Raw genomic sequence first — 8,102 nt, forward strand, 5'->3', positions numbered from 1 at the left:
ATATCTTCTTTGGTGAGATGTCTTTTCAAATCTTTTGCTCATTTTTAATTGGATTGTTCATTTTCTTATTGTTGAGTTTTAAGAGTTCTTCGTATTTTTTTTTTAACAGTCTTTTATCGGATACATCTTTTGCAAAGATTTTTACACAGTTTGTGACTTGTCTTCTCATTCCCTTGATATCTTACTATAGTTTTAATTTGTTTTTTCTTGTCAAAAATTAGGTGATTGTCTTAAAGTTCATTGGCCATTATGGTTTTTCTGTTACGTAAAAGGCCTGTTCGAATCTCACCTCTTTTTCTATTAGTTTGTCTATTTATTATAAAACTTTAAAAAGAGTTATATATTCTGGATAACCAATCCTTTGTCAGTTATGTTAATTTTAATATCTTCATACGTTTTACAACTTTCCTTCTCACTATTTTTATAGTGCATTTTGATAACCAAAAAATTTCTTTTATTTTTAATGTAACCTAATTTCTAGCCCTTTCTTTTATCACTTATTGTTTCCTTCCCTACTCCAGAGACATAAAGATACCCTTCTATATTTCCTAAGAGTTTTATAGTTTTGACTACGTAGGTCTTTAATCAATCTGGCATTGATTTCTGTGATTGGTGTAAATAGGAATCCAATTTGACTTTTTTCTGTATGTTTGCCCAACTGTCTAGTAGCATTTACTGAAATTCTTTTGGTATTTAGAGGGCAACTGCAGTATAGTTTTAGATCAATTTGAGAAAAGCCAATTCTTTACAACATTGTTTCTAATCCATGAACATGATGTTTTGCTGTATTTATGTTATTTTTAATATCTTTCAATAAAACTTTATAATTATCTTCATAAAAGCCTTCCAAATCTTATATTAACTTTTATTACAGGGAAATTGATATGTTTATGCTTTTGCGATGTGATTTTTAAGTAAACTTTTTATTTTGGAATAATTTTAGATTGATAGAAAAGTTACAAAGATAATAGAGTTCTTATACATTTTACCCAGTTTCTCCCAGTGTTAAAATCTTAAATTACCATGGTACATTTGTCAAAACTAAGAAACCAACATGAGTACATTACTATTAACTTTATTCAGAGTTCACCAGTTTTTACATGAATGTGCTTTGCTCCTTCAATACATATCCAAGATACCACATTACATTTGTTTCTTTAATTTTCTTTTCTCTCTCTCTCTCTTTGTTTTACTTGACCTTTATAGTTTTGAGAAGTAGTAGTCATATGTTTTGTAAAATGTCCCTCAACTTGAGTTTATCTGATGTTTTTTCAGTATTATATTGAGATTATGAATGTGAGGAATAATACCACTGTATTGAAATTGATATGTTTTAAAATATTTTATTGATGTATAATTACCCACAAATGCTGAGACCTGGCATTCTACTCAATGAACACTGATAATTGAATGTTCATTCCATCAACACTCAAAACAAGATACAGAACATTTTTATCATCTGAAAAAATTCCCTCATATTCCCTATCAGTCAATTCTTCTACCTTTTCCAGTTAAGCATTTTCTGATTTATGTCAACAAAGTTCAGTTTTTATCCATTCCTAGATTTTGTACAAATGGAATCATATAATATTTTTTTTTATATCTGGCTATTTTCACTTAACACAAGTTTTTGGGATTCACCCATGTTATTTTGTGCATTAGAACTCCTTTCTATTAATATTGTAGGAATATACAACAATTTGTTTATCTATTCTCTTGTTGATGGACATTCGAGTTGTTTTCAGGTTTTGACTAGTATGAATAAAACTGCTCTAAATATTCATGTACTTTCAGTGAACATATATTTTTATTTTTATTGAGAAACTATCTTAGCATGAAATTGGTGGGGCTCGGGTAGACATACATATAACTTTATAACAAACAAATTTCCAAAGTGGTTGTAACTTATTTCAAAGTGGTTATAACTTATTTCACTCCCATCACAGTAATTGAGGGTTCCAGTTGCTCTACATCCTTGCCAATATTTGTGTTGTTAGAATTTTTTATTTTAGCCATTTTAATAGGTGTGAATGGTATTTCAATATGTTTTTAATTTATATTTCTCTAATAACTAAAGATGTCAAGAACCTTTTCAGGTGTTCATTGGTCAGTATATTTTATTTCGTGATCTACCTGTTTGGGTCTTTTGCCCATTTTTAAATTAGATTGTTGGTTTTATTTTGTTTGTTTTTAAATTAATGACTTGAGGAGTTCTTAATACAATTTGGATATAAGTCTATTATGAGAGACGTATGATGTGAATGTTTTTTTCTCAGACTGTGGCTTGTCTGTTCTTTTTTTACAGTGATATTTGATCAGCAGAAAGTTTTAATGTTGATAAAGTCCAAGCTATGAATATTTTTCCTTTTAAAAGAAATTTTTATCCTTTCTAACAAATATTTATCTTTCTAAGTTTGTGTAGATACTCTTTTATGTGTTGTTTTAGTTACTCCATAGTGTTGGGTTTTACGTTTAGGTCTACGAGGCAGTAGAGGTCAAGGTTCATCTTTATCCATTATGATACCCAGTTGTTCTAGAAAATTGTGTTTAAAAAACTTTTCTTTCCTCATTGAACTAATTATCACTTTGATTGAAAAATCAATCTCCTATATATGTGTTGGTTTATTTATTGAACTCTGTGCTCTTTTTAGTGAACTATTTATCCTTAAATAATATTATACTGTCTTTTTAAAATTAAATGTATTGAGACAACATTGGTTAAGAAATTCTATATTTCAAGTGTACTTTTCAGTAATACATCATTTAAGTTACATTGTGTGTTCACTAAAGGTAAATCTCCTATCACTATATATTTGTCCCTCTTTACCCTTATCTACCTCCGACCCTTCCTTTATTCTCTCTGGTAACCACTAAACTGTTATCTGTGTCCATGAGTCAATTGTTTGTCTTGTTTATTGCTTTCAGTTTTATATACTGTCTTGATTACTGTGACTTTATAATAAGTCATGGAGTCAAGTATTGTAAGTCCTCCAACTTTATTCTTTGCTCAAAAATGTTTTTGCTATTCTAGTTACTTTGTTTTTCCATATAATTTAGAGAGTAGCTTGTTTAGTTCTTTAAAAGGACTGTTCGAATTTTTATTAAACTAGTATCGAATCTGTAAATCAATTTATGGAGAATGGACATCTTAACAACATTGACTCTTCCAATTAATGACCATAGTATTACTCTACTTTTATTGAGGCCTTCTTTAATTTAAATTTATTAATTTATTGTGGTTTTAAATTTTAGTTCATAGTTTTAGGTATAGAAATCTTTCACATTATTAGTTAGATTTATTTAAAGGTTTTTTTATGTTAAATAGTATTGATTTTTAAATTTTATTTCCCAATTGCTTGTTGTTAGTAATACAAATAAATTGATTTCTTTTATGTTCATATTCTAAATTACAGATCAAGAAGTTGTAAAAAATGTTACAAATTTGTCTTATGTACCCATCACCCACTTCTCGTAATGATGACGTCTTATATAAATAAGCCAAAAGTATACTTTCTACTTTATCATAAGTATACATTATCAAAACCAGGAAATTTAGACTACAGAACTTACTCAGATTATACCAGTTTTTGCATGTATTTACCTGTTGCCTTTGTATAAAATTCTGTAACATTTTATTATATGCATAGATTTATATAGCCACCACCACAGTTACTATATAAAATTGTTCCATCGCCATAAAGGAACTCTCTCATGATACTCTTTACAGTCACTCCCTCTCTCTCTTTACCTAACCCCTGGCAACCATTAATCTGTTCTCTATCGCTACAATTCTGTCATTTGCAGAATATTATAAATTGAATCATACAGCATGTGGCCTTTTGAGATTGGCTTTTCTTCACTTAGCATAATATTCTTAAGATCCCTCCAAGTCATTCATGTATCAATAACTTTTTAAATTTTCTACTGCTGAGTAGTATAGCATTGTATGGATGTAGCATAGTTCTTTTAACTATTTACCCATTGAGGAATATTTGCATTTTTTTCCAGTTAGAAGCTGTTACAAAATAAAGATGCCATGAACATTTATGTGTAGGTTTTTCTGTAAACATAAGTTTTAGTTTCTTCTATGCATTTTATTGTTTCAGGTCTTATGTTTAAGTCTTTGATCCATTTTGAGTTAATTTTGGTGTATGGTGACAGCAGTCTAGTTTCATTCTGTTGCATGTGGCTTTCCAGCTTTCCCAGAGCCATTTATTAAAGAGGCTTTCTTTTCTCCATTACATGTTTTTGGCTCCTTTGTCAAAAATTATTTGCCCATATATATGTGGGTTTATTTCTTGGTTCTCAATTCTATTCCACTGGTCTGTGTGTCTATTTTTCTGCCAATACCATGCTGTTTTGATTATTATCACTTTGTAGTATAATTTGAAGTCAGTGTGATACCTCTGGCCTTGTTCTTTTTCTCAGGACTGTTTTGGCTAGTCAAGATCTTTGGTGATTCCATATAAATCTGATGATTTTTTTTGTTCTATTTCTTTAAAAACTACCTTTGGGATTTTGATGGGGATTAAATATGTACATTGCTTTAGGTTGGCCATTTTAACTCTGTTGATTCTTCCCGTCCATGAACATAGCATATCTTTCCATTTCTTTGTGTCTTCAATTTCTTTTAAGAATGTCCTATAGTTTGCAGTGTACCGGTCTTTCACATCCTTTGTTAAGTTTATTCCTAGGTATTTTATTCTTTTTGTTGCAGTTGCAAAAAGAATTTCTTTTCATATCTTTTTCTGAAATTTCATTGTTAGTATATAGGAACATAATAGATTTTTGTACATTGATTTCGTATCCTGCAATTTTACTGTATTTGTTCACTGTTTCTAATAGTTTTTTAATGGAGTCTTTAGAGTTTACTATATAAAGAATCATGTTGTTTGTAGAAAGTGACAGTTTGACTTCTTCATTCCCAATTTAGATGCCTTTTATTTTTTTCTCTTGCCTGGTTGCTTTAGCTAGGATTTTCAATACTGTATTGAATTAGAATGGTGTGAACAAGCATCCTTGTCTTGTTCCTGATCTTAAAGGAAAAGCTTTCAGTTTTTCACCATGAAGTGTGATATTAGCTGAAGGTTTGTCATATATGACCATTATTATGTTGAGGTACTTTCCTTCTATACCCATTTTGTTAAGTATTTTAATCATAAATGAATGCTGTATCTTGTCAAAAAGCTTTTTCTGTATGTATTGATATGATTATATTATTTTTGTCCTTTATTTTGTTTTTGTGATGTGCACATTGATCAATTTGCATTTATTGAAACATCCTTGTGCTCCTGGAATGAACCCCACTTGATCATGTTGTATAATCTTTTTCTTTTTTTTTTGGTTGACCTCACAGATTGCAAGGACCTTGTCAGCTTACAATCCCTTTTTTTTTTTTTTTTTTTTTTTTCTTTTTACACCTACAGCACCTGGTCTTCCTAGGTGGTCTCCTATCCAAGTACTAAACAGGCCTGACCCTGCTTAGCTTCTGAGATCAGATGGGATCAGGCTTGTTCAGGGTGGCATGGCCGTAGACTGACGTATAATCTTTATAATGTATCCTAATACCAAAACCTGGTAAGGATAACACAAAAAAAGAAAACTATAGACCAATATCTCTGGTAAATACAGAAACAAAAATACTAAACAAAATAGTAGCGAATTGAATACAACAATACATTAAAAGTTTATCTTTTCACTTTCTGATGATATGCTTTGATGAACAACAGTTTTTGATTTTTGTGTGTCCAATTTATCTTTTTTTTTTCATTGCTTGTGCTTTTGGTGTCATATCTAAAACCATTCCCTGATTTAAAGTCCTAAAGATTTATGCTTATATTGTCTCCTAAGAGTTTAATAGTTTAGGTCTTATATTTAAATGTTTGATTCATTGGGAGTTAGGTTTTTTATATTGTGTGAAGTTTAGGTCCAACTTTATTCATTTGCATGTAGATATCTAATTTTCCCAACACCATTTGTTGAAAAGACTTTCTTTTCCCCTATTGAATTGCTTTGGCACCATTGTCAAAAATCAGTTGACTGTAAATGTCAGTATTTATTTCCAGAATATTATTTCTATTCCATTGATCTATATATTTATTCTTATACCAGTACCACACTGTCTTATATACTATAGATTTATAGTAACTTTTGATATCAGGAAGTTCTCCAACTTTTTTCTTTTTTCAACATTGTTTTGGCTGTTTTAATTTTCCCTTTTATATTTCTACCTTTGATTCATTTTTAGTTAATTTTTGCATAAGGTATAAGGTTTAGATCAAAGTTCATTTGAGGGCTACTAATGTTTAATTGTTCTAGTGCTATTTATTGAAAAGGCTATCTTTCCATTTAATTGCTTTTGTAACTTTTGTCAAAAACCTGTTGGGCATATATGAGAGGGTCTATTTCTGGATTTTCTATCTGCATCGTTGATCTATATGTCTGTCTCTACCAAGCCACATAGTAAGTCATAAAATTGAGCAGCATGATTCTTCTAATTTCATTCTTCTTTTTCAACACCGTTTTAACTTTTCTTTTTCTTTTGGCTCTCCATATAAATTTTAAGATAAACTTCTCTCTAACTAGAAAAAATCTTGTTGAGATTTTGATGGGAATTACAATTTGTTAATAGGTAGATTTTTAGTGAATTTATGTCTTTACTACAATTGTTTACACTGATCTGTGTTCTATAACCTTTACAAATAAATTTATTACTTCCAGTAGTTTTTTGGTGGACTCCATAAGGTTTTCTTCATACATAATCATATCATCTGTGAAAAACATCAGTTTTACTTCTTTTCCAATCTTTATGCTTTTTATTTTGTTTTCCTATGTATTGGGTGAGACCTCTAGTATAATGATGAAATAGAAATGTTAAGAGCAAATATATATACTTTCTGTATTCTTAATCTTAGAGAGAATACATTCAGCTCTTCACTTTTAAGGAAGAGATTAGCTATGGGATATTGGTAGATGCATATTTGTCAGCTTGAGGAAATTCCCTTCTGTTCCTTGTTTGCTGGAAGGTTTTTGTTTTTTTGCTTGCTCGTTTCCATGTTTGTTTTTTTTTATCATGAAGGGGTGCTGAAAAAAAATTTGGCCAAAAGTTTTTTCTGCATCTTTTGAAATTATGAACAATTTCATGGGTTTTCTCTTTTATTTTGTTAATGTGAATTACACTGAATTTGAAACGTTAAACCAACTTGTATTCCTAGGATAAACCTCACTGGATTTGTTTTATTAATATAGTGTAAAGTATGTTTGCACCTATGTTCATGAGGGATGTTATTCTGTAATTTTCTTATCTCATAATATCTCTGTTAGATTTTAATATCACATTTATTCTGGTCACAGAAATGACTGGAAAGTGTTTCCTGCTCCTCTACTTTCTATAAAAATTTGTATGTAATCAGTAATATTGCTTTCCCAAACCTTTTTTTCTAGAATTCACCAGAGAAATCATCTAGCTCTGGAGTTTTCTTCAGGAGAAAGTTTTTGAATATGAATTTTGTCCCTTTAATAGATATCAGGCTATATAAATGTTCTATTTTGTGTATTTTAGAAATTCATCTTTTTCAGTGATTTTGTCCATTTTATCTCTGTTAAGTTTATTGGCACAAAGTTTTTAATAGCATCCTCTTATTATCTTTTTAATACCTGTAGAATAGTTAGTGATGGCACTATTTTTATTTCTGATTATATTTCTCTTTTCCTAAATCAGTCTTGCTAGGTATTTTCAATTTTGTTATTCTTTGACTTTTATTCTTTTCTAATATAAGCATTTAATATTTAGATTTTCCTCTAAACACTGCTTTTGTTACATCCCACAATTTTTTATGTTTTGTTTTCATCATTATTCAGTTCAAAATATTTTAAAATTTTCTTTCTTCGTCTTTCATCATAGTGACATTTTTGAAGAATGCAAGTCAGTTATTTTATAGATCAAAGACTGTTCCTCAGTTTGGCTTTTCCTTGTGATCAGATTCAGTTTATCACATCTGAAGGCATAACAGTGTTTGTCTGCTCTTCACTACTGATTTTAGTTAATCACATGAGATGATGTCTGTTCTTCCCCCACTGTATTATTTCTATTTTTAGCCTAG

The 8,102-nt window shown here is 29.7% G+C and overlaps 1 protein-coding gene and 1 pseudogene across 2 annotated transcripts in view; one reads left to right on the plus strand and one right to left on the minus strand.

Annotated features, from left to right (window-relative positions):
• Nucleotides 1-8,102, plus strand: part of CUNH1orf185 (chromosome unknown C1orf185 homolog) — a 128,288-nt gene that overhangs the window by 114,744 nt on the left and 5,442 nt on the right. The window lies entirely within an intron of this gene.
• Nucleotides 5,418-5,536, minus strand: LOC111744495 (annotated as a pseudogene).

This window comes from Pteropus vampyrus, unplaced genomic scaffold (assembly GCF_000151845.1).
Source record: "Pteropus vampyrus isolate Shadow unplaced genomic scaffold, Pvam_2.0 Scaffold135, whole genome shotgun sequence".
Taxonomy (NCBI): domain Eukaryota; kingdom Metazoa; phylum Chordata; class Mammalia; order Chiroptera; family Pteropodidae; genus Pteropus; species Pteropus vampyrus.